This window comes from Oryx dammah, unplaced genomic scaffold (assembly GCF_014754425.2).
Source record: "Oryx dammah isolate SB20612 unplaced genomic scaffold, SCBI_Odam_1.1 HiC_scaffold_17, whole genome shotgun sequence".
In the NCBI taxonomy this organism is placed as follows: Eukaryota; Metazoa; Chordata; class Mammalia; order Artiodactyla; family Bovidae; genus Oryx; species Oryx dammah.
The window spans coordinates 36,976,724-36,995,855 of record NW_024070201.1 but is presented as its reverse complement, the minus strand read 5'-3'; positions in this window follow the sequence as shown (position 1 = coordinate 36,995,855).

Here is a 19,132-nt window from a genome sequence, read left to right as displayed (position 1 = left end):
GCATAGAGAGGACAGTGGGGCTGAGGGTCATTTTCTCTATACCCACCCTCTGGTCTTGGAAAGGGACTGGATCAGAGCATCAGATACACTTGGGTTTGAATCCCAGCTCTGCTACTGCTTAACCTCTAGAAGGTCTCTGATTCTCACTTGGAAGATGGGGACAATAATGTCTACTTCCTATTGTTTTGAGAGAATTAAAAAACATTAAGCATTTAAATTATCTAGCAGGGTACACAGGTAATCAGTTTTCTTTCTTCATGCTTTAATAACTTGTTTAGAGAGAACAGAATCAGGGCAAAGGAGCCATAACAGCCTGAGTCATTGATCTTTACCAAAGAGAAGATCCTATTATCTTGGTTTATGAGACACAGCTCGCACCTACATCCCCCTGGTCCTTGCTGCAAACATTCTGACTAATTCAGTTTGGCTCTCCCTTTTCTGGACTTGGTTGCCTGCCATCTCTGTGTGATTTTGTCATTAGTGTGTTAATTAATGATGTCACAGTCTTCTTTCAGATCAGTTCTTTTTAGGGTTCACACTTTGGTCTACAGATGCCTAATCTTAAACATTTTATGTGAGGTTATGCATTTTAACATATGACAAACCTGGACAGTGTATTAAAAAGCAGAGATATCACTTTGCCAACAATAGTAGTCATGTACAGATGTGAGAGGCTGCCAGTGTCTGACACAAGTAGTCAATAAATACACCGTGTACATTTGATGTTAAAATTCATAGGAAAGACTTCTGAAAATGACTGGTAGAAGTGAAATTGTTAAAATCTCAAAGCATTAGAGAAGCTTATCAGACTTGTCCACTGGGCTGATAGAGATGAAAAAATGGGAAGGGTTCTTGGCTAGAGTAGTCCTATTCAGATGACACTTTGAGAATATAGCCTCTGTGTGCACTGTATTCAGTGCTACTACATGTGTGTATAGTGGACAAATCCTTATTTGAAACATCTAGCTTTTCTAGATGTGTAAAAGTATACAACTTATTTTGAAAGTAGAGAGTTAAACACCTTTTAAGTATTTTTTTTCTGTTAATTCATAGAAATGGTTGTATTTGGGGTGTGGAATTGTCTTGGAGAGTAAGCTGACTGTTCACTGGGTGGTGGGGACTGGGGGAGGGGACAGGGAAGGAAGTACAGAGAGAAGAGCTCCCTGCCCATCAGTCTTTAGACAAGTTCAGATTGTCTAGCCATTGTTCTGTTTGTACATTTTAGTTAATACTGCTGTGTATCAAAGAATAAGCAAGTCCTAATGCCCAAAGTGGGCTTCCCTGGTAGCCCAGCTGGTAAAGAATCCAGCTGCAATGCAGGAGGCTCTGGTTTAATTCCTGGGTCCAGAAGTTCCCCTGGAAAAAGGATAGGTTATTCACTCCAGTATTCTTGGGCTTCCCTGATGGCTCAGATAGTAAAGAATCCACCTGCTATGTAGGAGACCTGGGTTCGATCCCTGGGTTGGGAAGGTCCCTTGGAGAAGGGCATGGCAACCCACTCCGTATTCTTGCCTAGAGACTCCTATGGGCAGAGAAGCCTGGTGGGTTACAGTCCATTGGGTTGCAAAGAATTGGACATGACTAAGCGACTAAGCATAGCATAGCATAGCATAATGCCCAAAGTATGTTAAAAGCAGAGGTAGTAAAATAACCCCTTAATGTCCTTTTGTTGGTTTTTAAGAAGGGCTGTGTTTTCTGGGAGTGTCTATGTTAGTCCATCTCTTGGAGCTGAGGTAGTCTGGTACTTAGTCACTGAAATGCTAGAGGAGAAGTAAGAGGAAGGGAGAGGGGAAGGGCTGTTAGTAATATTTCTATTACCTGGAACATAGTTTAGGTTATAACCATAGGTTTATATGTGTATCTTTGTAAAGTACCTATGTTTATAGTGGACAAGCTTCATTATTTTGCAATATCTAGCCTTTTTATATGTCTCTGCTTTTTAAGACATTGTATTGTTTCTTCTCCATGCTTCTCCCAACTCAATTTCATGGTCCTATAAGATAACACACTCTGATTAATTGTCATATTAAGGTGAGGAATTAGTAGATAAAAGGAAACACAGAAATTTTGCTAGTAGGTAAACGAAATCAGAGGAAGCTGAGGGAAGATGACCTCAACCAGTGGAAAGAAGGGTAAAAAAGATATCTTGTGAAACCTCTGACATTTTAGAGTTAGTTCCCCAAGCTGGCTGTGCAGCAGAATCGCCTGGGAACTGTAGAAACTATTCAGCACTCACATCTGACTCCTGGAGATTCAAATTCATGTGACACAGATTGGGACCTCGGAATAGGAATATGTGTCTTTATCAATACCCAGATGATGCTGATATAATCATTCTCTAGACTGCTTGGAAATTTTCTAGGGCAAAATTTAGAGATTTTTTTTAAACTTCAATTTTTAACTTTCAATTTTTGAAAAACATTTTGAGGTCCCTTTTCTCACCATATTTTCCCCTTGGCTTTCTTTTATTTTTTGTGGTGGGATACATACTAGGTGATGTCTGCTCTTTTGTAGAAGCCGAGAGTCTGATACATTCTTTTGCAGTTATCATAATAGGTTATTGTAACATCCTTTGAGTTGAATCAGATGAAGTTTTCCATTTTCATGTTTTCATTAGAACTTACAAAAACAGAAGAAAACTCCTAGAGTATATGCTTATGAGGCACTTGAAAAATTTTAATATTTGTATTTCCTTTAAATGTCAACATGAACTGCCAATGGACAGGACTAGCAGTATTTAGTTGATCTTTCCTTTTTAGTACAGAAATGACTGATTTTAGATCAATTTTCTTTCAGTGTTTGCTACAACTTTGACAACTGGATAAATACTATTATGACTTACCAGAAGGATGATTTCCCCTAAGACAGATTCCTTACTCTTTGGCATTTTTCAGAACCTCCTAGAAATATCTAGAAGGCTTTTAAGTCATCTCTTTCTCACTCCTATAGTGCACTAAGCAGAGCTCCCCAAAATTGTGTTGAGGATCTTCATACAGGCCTTTTAATATTCTTTATCTCTAGTAGAAATTCATTCATTCATTCAAAAGTGTTTTTGAGCGTAGTATACTCTGTGCTCAAACTACCGCACAATTGCACTCATCTCACATGCTAGCAAAGTAATGCTCAAAATTCTCCAAGCCAGGCTTCAGGAATACGTGAACTGTGAACTTCCAGAAGTTCAAGCTGGTTTTAGAAAAGGCAGAGGAACCAGAGATCAAATTGCCAACATCCGCTGGATCATGGAAAAAGCAAGAGAGTCCCAGAAAAACATCTATTTCTGCTTTATTGACTATGCCAAAGCCTTTGACTGTGTGGATCACAATAAACTGTGGAAAATTCTGAAAGAGATGGGAATACCAGACCACCTAACCTGCCTCTTGAGAAACCTGTATGCAGGTCAGGAAGCAACAGTTAGAACTGGACATGGAACAACAGACTGGTTCCAAATAGGAAAAGGAGTACTTCAAGGCTGTATATTGTCACCCTGCTTATTTAACTTCTATGCAGAGTACATCATGAGAAACACTGGGCTGGAAGAAGCACAAGCTGGAGTCAGGACTGCTGGGAGAAATATCAATAACCTCAGATAGGCAAATGACACCACCGTTATGGCAGAAAGTGAAGAGGAACTAAAAAGCCTCTTGATGAAAGTGAAAGAGGAAAGCGAAAAAGTTGGCTTAAAGCTCAACATTCAGAAAACGAAGATCATGGCATCTGGTCCCATCACTTGATGGGAAATAGATGGGGAAACAATGTCAGACTTTATTTTTTGAGGGCTCCAAAATCACTGCAGATGGCGATTGCAGCCATGGAATTAAAAGACACTTACTCCCTAGAAGGAAAGTTATGACCAACTTAGATAGCATATTCAAAAGCAGAGACATTGCTTTGCCAACAAAGGTCCGTCTAGTCAAGGCTATGGTTTTTCCAGTGGTCATGTATGGATGTGAGAGTTGGATTGTGAAGAAAGCTGAGTGCCAAAGAACTGATGCTTTTGAACTGTGGTGTTGGAGAAGACTCTTGAGAGTTCCTTGGACTGCAAGGAGATCCAACCAGTCCATTCTAAAGGAGATCAGTCCTGGGTGTTCATTGGAAAGACTGATGCTAAAGCTGACACTCCAATACTTTGGCCACCTCACGCGAAGAGTTGACTCATTGGAAAAAAACCCTGATGCTGGGAGGGACTATGGGCAGGAGGAGAAGGGGACGACAGAGTATGAGATGGCTGGATGGCATCACCAACTCGATGGACATGAGTTTGAGTAGACTCCAGGAGTTGGTGATGGACAGGGAGGCCTGGTGTGCTACAATTCATGGGGTCGCAAAGAGTCGGACACGACTGACCGACTGAACTGAACTGATACTCTATGCACTAGATACAGGGGTGAAATAAGCAGATACCATTCCTGCTTTAATGGTACTTATAGTCTGATGTAAAAGAAACAGATAATTATGCAATCTGGATTGTAGTTGTATCAAACAGAAGTAGAAATAAACTTTCTCAACAACCTCCCCTCTATCTTCCCCAAGAGAAAGCAGAAAGGGTTTCTTAGTAGTATTTTGGGCAATGAAAATTCTTGAACTCCTGAGAAAAAGGTAAAACGAAAAAGTTGTCCCAGACTGACCATAAGACAAAGTAGAAAAGAAGAAACCAATGCTTCTCTAAAACTGTGATTTCTGCTTAGCCCTTGGTATCCTCCAGGAGTCCATTCTTCACATTATTATTTTAACTGGAGGTTTGCTGTGGATGGCACTTACTGGTGGTGAAGAGAAGGTAGGCATTGATTGCTTAAGTGTGTGTGACTACTGCTCACTGCTTATGGTGTTCAGAGGACATCTGACCCAGGGCTGAGGGGTTTCCAAAAGACCTATAGATCCTTTTGGTTTCTGATACCAAAAAGTGACTTTGAATTATATAAATCAATGCAAAACCTGACATCTGAAAGTTAATTGATATCACACCAGCTACAACGACATCTATCTAGTAATAGGAACACAATTGCTACTCATGTCCTCAGGGCCCTATTATCCTCATAAGATTGTAGCCTGGATCACTGAGCCCTTCTCACACCATATACTTCGTCTTTACCATGACTGTGGCTCCTGAGAGAAACTACAAAACACCAACTTGTAAGGTGTCCCCTGCCTGATGAACTCCATTAAACCAGGTAAGGCTGAGAAGAAAAGACCAAGAAAATAGCCTATGGAAAAATGAAACAGGCATCACAACAATTAATTACTTCTACCCTAACCATTACTAAGTTCTCACTCAGTGTCTGTAGGCTTTTCACTCACACCCAGCTCTAACTTGCTTGGCTGTTGTTGCAAAAGACCAGGAGGAGCATTCTGGGAAGGTGGCCGAGTAGGAGGTACCAGGTCTCTGTCTCCCCACAGTGCCAACAATTGTGCTGGTAAACCTGTCTAGTCTATTGAAGGCTTGCAACTTCAAAGGGAAAACTTGGACTGAAAACTGCAGTTTATGTTAGCCAATACCATTTTTTAGCATGATCATAACTACCAATCTCCCATCCCCAAGCTATGTGGCAGTTAGCTGTGAGTGTTCCTGGAGTAGGTTGCAAACAGAGAGGACCAAAAAGACCCTGTTCTATAAGTATCAGGGATATGTGCTCTGATTAGGGATAACTGGTTTTATCACAATTATTGAACCTGTGTTCCCTGCATTGGAAGTGTGAAATCTTAACCACTGGACTGTCAGGGAAGTCCTGGGCATTTCTAAGATAGTTGTTTTAAATATATATACATCAAGCATCATATATATATATAATATATATATATATCAAGCATATATATATATATATATATATATACACAAAGCACACACACACACACACACACACACATATATATATACACACACACAAAGCACATATATATATGGAGAAGGCACTGGCACCCCACTCCAGTACTCTTGCCTGGAAAATCTCATGGAGGGAGGAGCCTGGTGGGCCACAGTCCATGGGGTTGCTAAGAGTTGGACACGACCGAGTGGCTTCACTTTGACTTTTCACTTTCATGCATTGGAGAAGGAAATGGCAACCCACTCCAGTGTTCTTGCCTGGAAAATCCCAGGGATGGGGGAGCCTGGTGGGCTGCCGTCTATGGGGTCACACAGAATTGGACACGACTGAAGTGACAGCAGCAGCCCTTTTTCTCTGACAGAGTGACTGCCAAGAGATTTAAAGGGCTAACACTTTTTCTGCATCCTTCATTATTCTGTTTTTCCCATGCGAAAACAAATTAAAGACAAGGATATTAAAAACAACTACATACACAGAGAAATTAGAAAGTGACCATGCATGAACAGGGAAAAATTCAGAAGACAGACCTGAGAAGATCTTATTTATACCTCAGGTTGATCCTCAGCACAGATTCAGCTTATACTAACAACAACAATGACCAAAAAAAAAAAAAAAAAGAAAGAAAGAAAGAAACCAAATGCAAACTCCAGCAAACACTGAGGAAGGAGAAGAATCTAATCTCCAGAGTTATCATATTATTAGATTCAAATGTCAGAAAGCATACAAATAAATAGGAACATATAGCCCATTCAAAAGAAAAATATATAAATATCAACAGAAACTCTCCTTGGAAAGACCTGATGGCAGATATACTAAAAAAGATTTAGAACAACTATCTTAGAAATGCTTGGGACTTCCCTGGCAGTCCAGGGGTTAAGATTCCACATGTCCAATGCCAGGGGCACAGTTTCCATCCCTGGTCAGGGAACTCAGATCCCAAATGCTGCGTGACATCAGTTCAGTTCAGTTCAGTTGCTCAGTTATGTCTGACTCTTTGTGACCCCATGGACTGCAGCACACCAGGCTTCCATGTCCATCACAGACTTCTGGAGCTTGCTCATATTCCTGTCCATTGAGCTGGTGATGCCATCCAACCATCTGATCTTCTGACATCCCCTTCTCTTCATCCCCTGCCCCTAAAAGAAATGCTCAAAGAATTAAAGGAAGATGTAGTGTGCAGAAAGTCAAGAAAATGATGAGTGGGGGAATTCTCTGCCAGTCCAGTGGGTAGGATTCCACACTTTCACTGCCAAAGCCAGATTTCAATCCTTGGTTGAGGAATTAAGATATCACAAGCCATGTGGAGCGCCCCCAAAACCAAGCCAAACCAAAACACTAAATTTGATAAAGAAATGGGTATAAGAATCTAACAGACATTTTCCCAAAGAGACATGTAGATGGCAAACAAATAGGTACTCAATACCTCTGATCAGTGAAATACAAATTAAAATCACATAGGATATCACCTCAGAATGCCTCTTATCAGAAAGACAAGAGATGCCAAATGTTGCTAAGAATCTGGAGGAAAGGGAACCCTTGTGCACTATTGGTGGGAATTTAAATTGGTGCAACCACTATGGAAAACAGTCCGGAGGTTCCTCAAAAAATTGAATGTAGAACTACCGTATGATCCAGCAGTTCTAATTCTGGGTACTTATCCAGAGAATACCAAAACACTAATGTGAAAAAATATGTGCAACCCATTGTTTATTATAGATATATATATGTGAATATATAGAAAATGAAATATTACTCAGCCCTAAAAGAAATGAAATCCTGCCATTTGTGACCACGTGGATGAAACTTGAGGCACTATATTGAGTGAAAAATAAGTCAGATAGCTCACAGACACAGAGAACATACTGGTGGTTGCCACAGGTGGGGATTAGAGAATAGGCAAAGTGGATAAAGGGGTTCAATGGGAAATTAAAAAGTTATGAAGATATAACATAGATGGTGGCTATAGTTATAACCATATTATACATTTGAAAGACCTAAGAGAGCAGACCCCAATAATTCCCATCACAAGAAAAAATTTTGTAGCAATATAGTATGATGAATTTTAACCAGACTTGCAGTTATCCTTTTCCAATATATGCAAAATCAAAATCATTATCTTATATACCAGAAACTAATGTTACCTGTCAATTAAACCTTAGTAAAAAAGCTTTAACATATCAATTAAAAAACCCTCTTACAAAGCTACAGCAATCAGAAACAGTGTGGTACTAGGAAAAGGATATTCATTAATGATTTAGAATAGTAGAGCCCAGAAATAAACCCTTGTAATAATGTATAATCAAATGAATGTTGACAAGAAGGTAAAGACCATTTAACGGGAAAAGGATAGTTTTTCCAACAGATGGTGCTGGGAAAACTGGATGTCCACATGCAAAAGAATGAAGTTATACTTTTAATTAGCACCATGTGCAAAAATTAATTCAAAATGGATCAAAGGCCTAAATGTAAGACCTAAAGAAATGTATCTCTTAGAAGCAAACATAAGAGAAAAAATGGATTTGGCAATTATTCCTTGGATATGACACAAAAGGCACAGATAATATAAGAAAAAATGAACAACTCTGACTTCATGAAAATTTAGGAAAATTTTTAATTCATAGAATTTATAAACAGAATGAAATAGCAATCCATGGAATGGGAAAAAATATTTGTAAATCATATACCTGATAAGGAATATAATATCCAGAACATATGGAAACTTTCTAAAACTCAACCACAAAAAGTCAAGCATCAATAAATAGCAAAAGGACTTGAATAGACATTTCAAAATAAGATATAAGTTTAGTTCAGTCGCTCAGTCGTGTCCAACTCTTTGCGACCCCATGAATCACAGCATGCCAGGCCTCCCTATCCATCACCAACTCCCGGAGTTCACTCAGACTCAGGTCCATCGAGTCAGTGATGCCATCCAGCCATCTCATACTCTGTTGTCCCCTTCTCCTCCTGCTCCCAATCCCTCCCAGCATCACAGTCTTTTCCAATGAGTCAACTCTTCGTACTGGAGTTTCAGCTTTAGCATCAGTCCTTCCAAAGAAATCCCAGGGCTGATCTCCTTCAGAATGGACTGGTTGGGTCTCCATGAAGTCCAAGGGACTCTCAAGAGTCTTCTCCAACACCACAGTTCAAAAGCATCAATTCTTCGGCGCTCAGCCTTCTCCACACTCCACATCTCACATCCATACACGACCACTGGAAAAACCATAGCCTTGACTAGACGGACCTTAGTTGGCAAAGTAATGTCTCTGCTTTTGAATATGCTATCTAGGTTGGTCATAACTTTTCTTCCAAGGAGTAAGCGTCTTTTAATTTCATGGCTGCAATCACCATCTGCAGTGATTTTGGAGCCCCCCAAAATAAACTCTGACACTGTTTCCACTGTTTCCCCATCTATTTCCCATGAAGGGATGGGACCAAATGCCATGATCTTCATTTTCTGAATGTTGAGCTTTAAGCCAACTTTTTCGCTTTCCTCTTTCACTTTCATCAAGAGGCTTTTTAGTTCCTCTTCACTTTCTGCCATAAGGGTGGTGTCATCTGCATATCTGAGGTGATTGATATTTCTCCCAGCAATCTTGATTCCAGCTTGTGTTTCTTCCAGTCCAGCGTTTCTCATGATGTACTCTGCATAGAAGTTAAATAAGCAGAGTGACAATATACAGCCTTGATGTACTCCTTTTCCTATTTGGAACCAGTCTGTTTTTCCATGTCCAGTTCTAACTGTTGCTTCCTGACCTGCATACAGGTTTCTCAAGAGGCAGGTTAGGTGTTCTGGTGTTTCCATCTCTTTCAGAATTTTCCCCAGTTTATTGTGATCCATACAGTCCAAGGCTTTGGCATAGTCAATAAAGCAGAAATAGATGTTTTTCTGGAACTCTCTTGCTTTTTCCATGATCCAACGGATGTTGGCAATTTGATCTCTGGTTCCTCTGCCTTTTCTAAAACCAGCTTGAACATCTGGAAGTTCACGGTTCACGTATTGCTGAAGCCTGACTTGGAGAATTTTGAGCATTACTTTGCTAGCGTGTGAGATGAGTGCAATTGTGCGGTAGTTTGAGCATTCTTTGGCATTGCCTTTCTTTGGGATTGGAATGAAAACTGACCTTTTCCAGTCCTGTGGCCACTGCTGACTTTTCCAAATTTGCTGGCATATTGAGTGCAGCACTTTCACAGCATCATCTTTCACGATTTGAAACAGCTCCACTGGAATTCCATCACCTCCACTAGCTTTGGTCATAGTGATGCTTTCTAAGGCCCACTTGACTTCACATTCCAGGATGTCTGGCTCTAAGTGAGTGATCACACCATCGTGATTATCTGGGTCATAAGATCTTTTTTGTACAGTTCTTCTGTGTATTCTTGCCTCCTCTTCTTAATATCTTCTGCTTCTGTTAGGTCCAGACCATTTCTGTCCTTTATCGAGCCCATCTTTGCATGAAATGTTCCCTTGCTATCTCTAATTTTCTTGAAGAGATCTCTAGTCTTTCCCATTCTGTTCTTTTCCTCTATTTCTTTGCATTGATCGCTGAAGAAGGCTTTCTTGTCTCTCCTTGCTGTTCTTTGGAACTCTGCATTCAGATGCTTATATTTTTCCTTTTTTCCTTTGCTTTTCACCTCTCTTCCTTTCACAGCTATTTGTAATGCCTCCGGAGACAGCCATTTTGCTGTTTTGCATTTCTTTTCCATGGGGATGGTCTTGATCCCTGTCTCCTGTACAATGTCACGAACCTCATTCCATAATTCATCAGGCAGTCTATCTATCAGATCTAGGCCCTTAAATCTATTTCTCACTTCCACTGTATAATAAGGGATTTGATTTAGGTCATGCCTGAATGGTCTAGCGGTTTTCTCTACTTTCTTCAATTTAAGTCTGAATTTGGTAATAAGGAGCTCATGATCTGAGCCACAGTCAGCTTCTGGTCTTGTTTTTGTTGACTGTATAGAGCTTCTCCATCTTTGGCTGCAAAGAATATAATCAATCTGATTTCGATGTTGACCATCTGGTGATGTCCATGTGTAGAGTCTTCTCTTGTGTTGTTGGAAGAGGGTGTTTGCTATGACCAGTGGATTTTCTTGGCAAAACTCTTAGTCTTTGCCCTGCTTCATTCCGTATTCCAAAGCCAAATTTGCCTGTTACTCCAGGTGTTTCTTGACTTCCTACTTTTGCAATCCAGTCCCCTATAATGAAAAGGACATCTTTTTTGGGTGTTAGTTCTAAAAGGTCTTGTAGGTCTTCATAGAACTTCAGCTACTTCAGCATTACTAGTTGGGGCATAGACTTGGATTACTGTGATACTGAATGGTTTGCCTTGGAAACAAACAGAGATCATTCTGTCATTTTTGAGATTGCATCCAAGTACTGCATTTCGGACTCTTTTGTTGACCACGATGGCTACTCCATTTCTTCTGAGGGAGTCCTGCACACAGTAGTAGATATAATGGTAATATGAGTTAAGTTCACCCATTCCAGGCCATTTTAGTTTGCTGATTCCTAGAATGTCGACGTTCACTCTTGCCATCTCGTTTGACCACTTCCAATTTGCCTTGATTCATGGACCTAACATTCCAGGTTCCTATGCAATATTGCTCTTTATAGCACTGGACCTTGCTTCTATCACCAGGCACATCCACAACTGGGTATTGTTTTTGCTTTGGCTCCATCCCTTCATTCTTTCTGGAGTTATTTCTCCACTGATCTCCAGTAGTATACTGGGCACCTATTGACCTGGGGAGTTCCTCTTTCAGTATCCTATCTTTTGCCTTCTCAAGGCAAGAATACTGAAGTGGTTTGCCATTCCCTTCTCCAGTGGATCACATTCTGTCAGACCTCTCCACCATGACCCACCTCTCTTGGGTTGCCCTGCGGGCATGGCTTAGTTTCGTTGAGTTAGACAAGACTGTGGTCTTAGTGTGATTAGATTGACTAGTTTTCTGTGAGTATGGTTTCAGTGTGTTTGCCCTCTGATGCCCTCTTGCAACACCTACCATCTTACTTGGGTTTCTCTTACCTTGGCGATGGGGTATCTCTTCATGGCTGCATGTAGTAAGGTCTAAATTTCTGTTCACTTTGTGAATCAGAGATGGGCTTAGAGGAGAATGGTTTTATATCTCATATTAGGAGACCCTAGACTTCAGAAAGAGCAAGCAAATGCTGCTCTACCTTACTAAATCAGAATTCTCTGCAGATTGGGATTAGAGCCATATAATGGTAAGATTGGCTGGTAAATCTGTCAAAGGAAATTAATTTCCATTCAATCAACAAATACTTGATGAGTGCCACCTGGTGTGCAAGACATGGTGCTAAGTGCCAAAGAAAAGTTTTTTGTTTTTGTTTTTTCTAAACTTGCCCCAGATTAGCATCAGGGACTTTTTAGAAAATCAGAGTACTTGAGGGATAGTTAATCTGTGTCCCTCCTTATCTGGAGACACTGACTTTTAAAGTAAAGTTTGAAACTGCTGGAGGCTAAGTTAGAACCCTCTGGGTATAGACACTGATGATCCCTCCCTTACACCACCAGTCCTCTGTAGCTTGAATAGGTTTCAAAGTGAGGAATGAATATACAATTTAATGGCTCAAGGCACATAGGCAGTCAGTAATAGAGTCCTGAGTCCACAAAGTGACATGGTTACATATTCAGCTTCTAAATTTGCCCTAGGAGACTCCAAGATGGCAGAGTAGAAGGCTGTATGCTCATCTTCTCCTGTGAGAACACCAAAGAAGGCCAATGCCAAAGAATATTCAAACTACTGCACAACTGTGCTCTATTCACATGCTAGCAAAGTAATGCTCAAAATTCTTCAAGCAGTACGTGAACTGAGAACCTCCAGATGTACAAGCTGGATTTAGAAAAGGCAGAGGAACCAGAGATTAAATTGCCAACGTCTGTGGATCATAGAAAAAGCAAGAGAATTCCAGAAAAACATCTACTTCCACTTCATTGACTACACTAAAGCTTTTGACTGTGTGAATCACAACAAACTGTAGAATGGTATTCCCATTCTTAAAGAGATGGGAATACCAGACCACTGTACTTGTGTCATGAGAAACCCATAAAAAGGTCAGGAAGCAACAGTTAGAACCAGACATGAAACAATGGACTGATTCCAAATTGGGATGGAGAACATCAAGGCTGTATATTGTCACCCTGCTTATTTAACTTATATGCAGAGTACATCATGTAAAATGCTGGACTGGATAAATCACCAGCTGGAATCAAGATTGCAGGGAGAAATATCAACAACAAGATATGCAGATGACACTACCCTAATGGCAGAAAGCAAAGAGGAATAAAGAGCCTCTTTTTTTTTTTTTTTTTGAGCCTCTTGATGAAGGTGAAACTCAACATTCAAAAAACTAAGATCATGGCATCTGGTCCTATCACTTCATGGCAAATAGAAAAAAATGGCAACAGTGGCAGATTTTATTTTCTTGGGCTCCAAAATCACTGTGGATGATGACTGCAGTCACAAAATTAAAAGATACTTGCTCCTTGAAAGAAAAGCTAAGACAAACAGTGCATTAAAAGCAGAGACATCACTTTGCTGACAAAGGCCCATATACTCAAAGCTATGGTTTTTCCAGTAGTCACATACTGATGTGAGAGTTGGACCATAAATAAGGCCGAGTATTGAAAAATTGAGGCTTTTGAACTGTAGTGCTGGAGAAGACTCTGGTGAGCCCCTTGAACAGCAAGGAGATCAAACCAATCAATCCTAAAGGAAATTAACCCTGAATACTCACTGGAAGTTCTGATGCTGAAGCTGAAGCTCCAATACTTTGGTCACCTGTTGAGAAGAGCTGACTCATTGGAAAAGATCCTGATGCTGGGAAAGATAGAGGGCAGGAAGAGAAGAGGATGGCAGAAAGGGATGGTTGGATGGTATTACCAATTCAATGGACATAAGTTTGAGCAAACTCTGGGAGATAGTGAAGGACAGGGAAGCCTGGCATGCTATAGTACAATGGGGTCACAAAGAGTCGGACATGACTTTGCTTGACTGAACAACAACAAAGTCACCCTTTCTTAACTATTTGCAGTCACCACTGCACTGGTGAAAGCAATTGTTCTCTCAATAGGAAAAAGGAATCCACTGATATATCCAGTTGCAAATGATCTCAGAATATTGACGTGTCAGAAACTTCATGCCTTGGAAGTCACTTTGGCAAAACTGTTTTGCACCTGAGTTTTAAAGCCTCACCTACAAGAGTCTTAAGTGGCAGAGCCCACTTACATGCTGCACAGTATCTGCAATGCTGTGGTCACCAATTTGGTCTTACTGCTGGGCCCCCAAATGCTGGTCTGGTTCTCAGCCCCCAATTTTTGCTTCTAGATTCCACAATACATTGAGCCTGTAATCTGCTGTTCTGAGCCCTTGCATATCTTGTCTTTCCCGGCTCTGTGCCAAGTGCATTGCACATTATCAACCATATCTCTCATTTCCATGGTCCCCAGATGCCCTGTCAGTCCACCCTGAGGAGAGGGAGTTTTTCAGGCACTCAGTTCCCCAGCCCTAAGATTTCATTCTCTTGTAGCCCTGTGGGCACCTGGGGTTTGAACAAGAACATCTTGGAAATTAGGTGTTCTGAGCCCAGATACCACACTACCACACTGGAAAGAAATGTGACGTGAAACTAGCGTGTTGAAGAAAATATTGAGGCTTCCAGACACTGATACCTGGGTCACTCATGGCATATCCAAGACTAGTTTTGAGCTTTTTGGGTGGTGCAGTGCTAAAGAATCCACTTGCCAATTCAGGAGGTGCCAGAGACATGAATTTGATTCCTGGATAGGGAAGATCCCCTGGAGTAGGAAATGGCAACTCGCTTCAGTATTCTTGCCTGGAAAATTCCATGGACAGAGGAGCCTGGCAGGCTACAGTGCTTGGGGTCGCAAAGAGTCAGACACAGCTGAGTGACTAAGCACATAAAGCTAGAAGAACTACCTACCTGTTCTGTTTTCTTTCCTCTCCAAGCCACTGCTGCTGCTGCTGCTGTGGTTGTCATGCTTGCAGGCTCTTATGTTGCTGTGGATCATGCACTGTGTGCATGTGTGTGGTGATCCTGGGATTGTGAGAAACTATTTTTTTGCACTCTACCATCTGTGGACAGTAAGCCAGGAACTCGGATCTTCCAGAAGGGCTTTGAGCAGTAGCTCAAAGGGTTCCAGAAATCTGTTAAGCAGGGTGTAGAATGGTGGAGGTGCTGCATAATCAGCTGTTACCATGAATGCTTATTCTTAAGTCGTTGCAGGTTTCTTGGAAGCAGTTTATTTTCATTCAGAAATGTGCACATGCATGCATGCATGTGCACTTGGCACTATTAAGGTTGACACGTCAATGACCCGGTGCCTCTATCTTTTTGTGAGTGCCTATGGTTTGGGAGTGGGCATGTGTTTGAAAGCATTACTAAACTTTTATGTGTCAAAGAATGACTGGAAGTGACTGTGAGGATTACACTTAGCCATAAAAGTAGATCTGACCATGTTTCGTGTAGGCACAAGATATTTCATTGACGCTCCATCTCAAGGAGTCAGCAAACACTTGGATTAATGCAATGACTTACAGGGTCCTAGTGTTTCTTCCTGTTCTCTCATCACCAGTCTAATCTCTGCCTCCTCTCAAGCCCTACTTCTTCCTCCCACTGGCTTTCTATCACCCATTCTGTATCCACCAGCACCAATATGCCCAGGTGTTTGGCCCTGCTTGTACCTTTCTTACTCAATGGCCCTATCACCTCCAGATCTTTATTCAAATGTGGACTACCCTGAAAGTCCTTTCTGAAATTGTACCTCAGCCTGCCAGCACACCCTGATCCTCTCTCTTCTTTGCTTATTTTCTCTTTATCACTCATTATCCACTATGTTGTATTTTCTGACTTAATTTGGCTTATTATTTGTACACTATGCTGTGTGTGTGTGTGTATTAGCTGCTCAGTCGTGTCCAACTCTGTGACCCCATGGACTGTAGCCCACCAGGCTTCTCTGTACATGGAGTTCTCCAAGCAAGAATACTGGAGTGGGAAGCCACTGCCTTCTCCAGGGGCTCTTCCCAACCCAGGGATCAAACTCACATCTCCTGTATTGCAGGCATATTCTTTACCATCTGAGCCACTAGGGAAGCCCTATCCTGTGGACATGTATAAGCATGTATAAGCATACGTCTATTTTGTTAATCTGCTGAATCTGCTACACACAGAACAGTGTGCCTGGCACAAAGTAGCACTCAATAAATATAAGTAAGACAGTTTATCAACTAGTAGGGCAAAGGTGCCCTTATATTTCTCTTTTTCAATATGCTCTTGGAGATTCTCACACATTAATTTTTCCAGAGGAAAGTTAGAATAATTACCAATTTTAAAACATCCTGTTGGATTTTTATTTGCTTGGGCTTTCCAGATAGACAATTTTATCATCTATAAATAATAGTAAATCTTATTTACTTGTTTATTTGTATTAGTATATCAAGTAGTACTGCTGAGTTTTCCAATAGAAATATTAAAAAACATGTCTGTTTAAATAACCCAACCTATGGTATTGTGTCATGGCAGGGTGCAACTAAGATAGTGGCAGTGATACAGTGATGAATAGAAAATACACAGTCCCTACTCTAACTGGTGAATGAATATGGAAGTTTGATATCAAACATTAACATTAAACATGAGTAATAGTTAGAGTGTACAGTGCAGCACAGGTGTATGCAACAAACATGTAGCCTTGTCAGGAACTAGGGAAAGAGCTACTTTAAGAAATAAACTTTGAGATCTGAAGATTGTAAAGCAGTGGGAGAACATTAAAGGGTTTTGAGGCATAGAGAACAGGGATACAGCCATAACATCAGGTTGGTGAAAAAGTAATCTCAGCTGTGGACCATGAATTTTAAATCATTAAAACTAGGCTCAAACACATCTATATTAATCAAAATATGAACCATTATAATCAACACATTGTTTTGCTTGTGAGAAATAAATTTTTATTCCTGTAGTATAAAAATCCATGCTTCGGGATTCAGTGAACTCTTGGAAAGCATTTTCAACCTCCTGCTGGTTGTACAAACATTTTCCCTGCAAAAAGTCGTCGAGATGTCTGAAGAAGTTGTAGTTAGTTGGTGACAGGTCAGGTGAATATAGCGTATGAGGCAAAATTTGTAGCCCAATTCGTTCAACTTTTGAAGTGTTGGTTGTACAACGTGTGGTTGGGCATTGTCCTATTGAAGAATTAGGCCCTTTCTGTTGACCAACGCCGGCTGCATATGTTGCAGTTTTCAGTGCATCTCATCAATTTTCTGAGCATACTTCTTAGATATAGAGGTTTCCTTGGGATTCAGAAAACTGTTGTGGATCAGACCAGCCCACCAAACAGGGACCATGATCTGTTTCTGCTGCAAGTTTGGCTTAATATTGCCAGTTGTCATATAAAATCCACTTTGCATCACACATCACAATCCAATCAAGAAATGGTTTGCTGTTGCACAGTATAAGAAAAGACGACACTTTAAAACAATGATTTTTTTTTTAAAATTTTCGGTCAGCTCATAAGGTACCCACTTACCAAACTTTTTCACCTTTCCAATTTGCTTCAAATGCCAAATGACCATAGAATGGTCAATGATGAAGTCTTCGGCAACTTCTCATGTAGTTGTAAGAAGATCAACTTTGATGATTCTCTCACTTGGTTGTTGTCAACTTCTGATGGCTGTCCATTGCACTTCTCATCTTCAAGGCTCTCATCTCTTTTGCAAAATTTCTTGAACGATCGCTGCTCTGTACATTCATGAGCAGTTCCTGAACCAAATACATTGTTGATGTTGTGAGTTTTCTCTGCTGCTTTAAAACCAACCCATTTTGAACTCAAATAAGAAAATTGCTTGAAATTGCTTTTTATCTAACATCATTTCCCTAGTCTAAAATAAATATAAATGGCAAGTAATAAGTCATTAGCAAAAAAACATAAAGTGAGAAATGAACATTAAAATGATGAATAACATAACTACATTTAAGAATGTATTCCAGTATCAAACTGCAGAGTTCAATAATATAAAACCACAATTACTTTTGTACCAACCTATATCAGCGGGATGATAGAACCTGCTCAAACCAGCTCATCCAAGTCATGGTTTGCATCTCTTTCCAACTTTGTGTTCAGTGATATCTCATTGGTAGCTTGAAAGTAGACATGTTGGGAGGATTTACACACTAAAATTTTATAAGTGCAACAAATCAGACCTTTCTCCCCCCACCTCCCACACCACAGAACTACCAGTTGTTAAATATTAACCACACACAACTGTAAAGCATGCTTAAGAAATAGGGAGTAAGATCAGAGACAAGAGTAGAAAATAAAGTGGAAAGAAATGAGGTCAACATTAAACCTTCAGAAATGGTGTGTAACCATCAGTATCTCAAAAAAAAAAAAAAATAACGTAGTTTTTATAAATAAGGGTGAGAATCACTGGGTAAGATTTAGAGGGCCTTGTAAGCTATGGTAAGAGGTTAATTATTAGATTATGATCAAAGGGCAGGGAATCTGAGAAGATGGCAGAGTAGGAAGATTCAGAATTAAAAGATTAAAGTCACCATACATTCAGAGTGAGTCTCCTCAATGTGGTACATTTCTATTTAAGATTGCCTTTAAAATGAATGCATAAAACTTGAGGACTGGTTGCCATCCTTTCAAGACATATAAGAGAAAATTGAATTCACAGACTTCATAAATTTAGGTGTCACTTGAAGTGACTATGACTGTCATTTCTCATAAGCATTTTTAAAGTTTTTTTTTTTTTTTTTTTTTTTGAGCACACGTCTCCAAATCATAAGGTAAGATAGTGGAAAAATAAGATTCTATTTATAAATAAGCTATTCAGACAACTTTCTACAACTTTCCAGTAAGTACAGGAGATAAGTCTTCTCCCACTTCCTGAAAAGTTACAGTATTTTGACAATTCATACCAACTTTAAGACTTTGTCAAAGTTGAAAAATATCTAAGACAATGGGCTGTTTCACAACTAAGAGAAAGAGCAAGTAGCTTAAAGGGTTAACATGTTAGACTTCAGTTGAAAACTACCTAAGGCAAATTTAGGCAAACAATGTCTTTAATTCATACAACCCTTTTAATTTTTACTCCTTCTCCTTTTGCTCTGTTCCTCGTGCACATAATATCAGTTTAACCCTATTTGATCTATAGTAAAAGAGTCCTCTTTGTAAAGTGCTATGATTTCCTCCACACAGTTGTACCAACAATAAAACTGGTTACTTATATCAAATTCTTATCCATTGTACCAGATCTGCCTATGCCAGAAG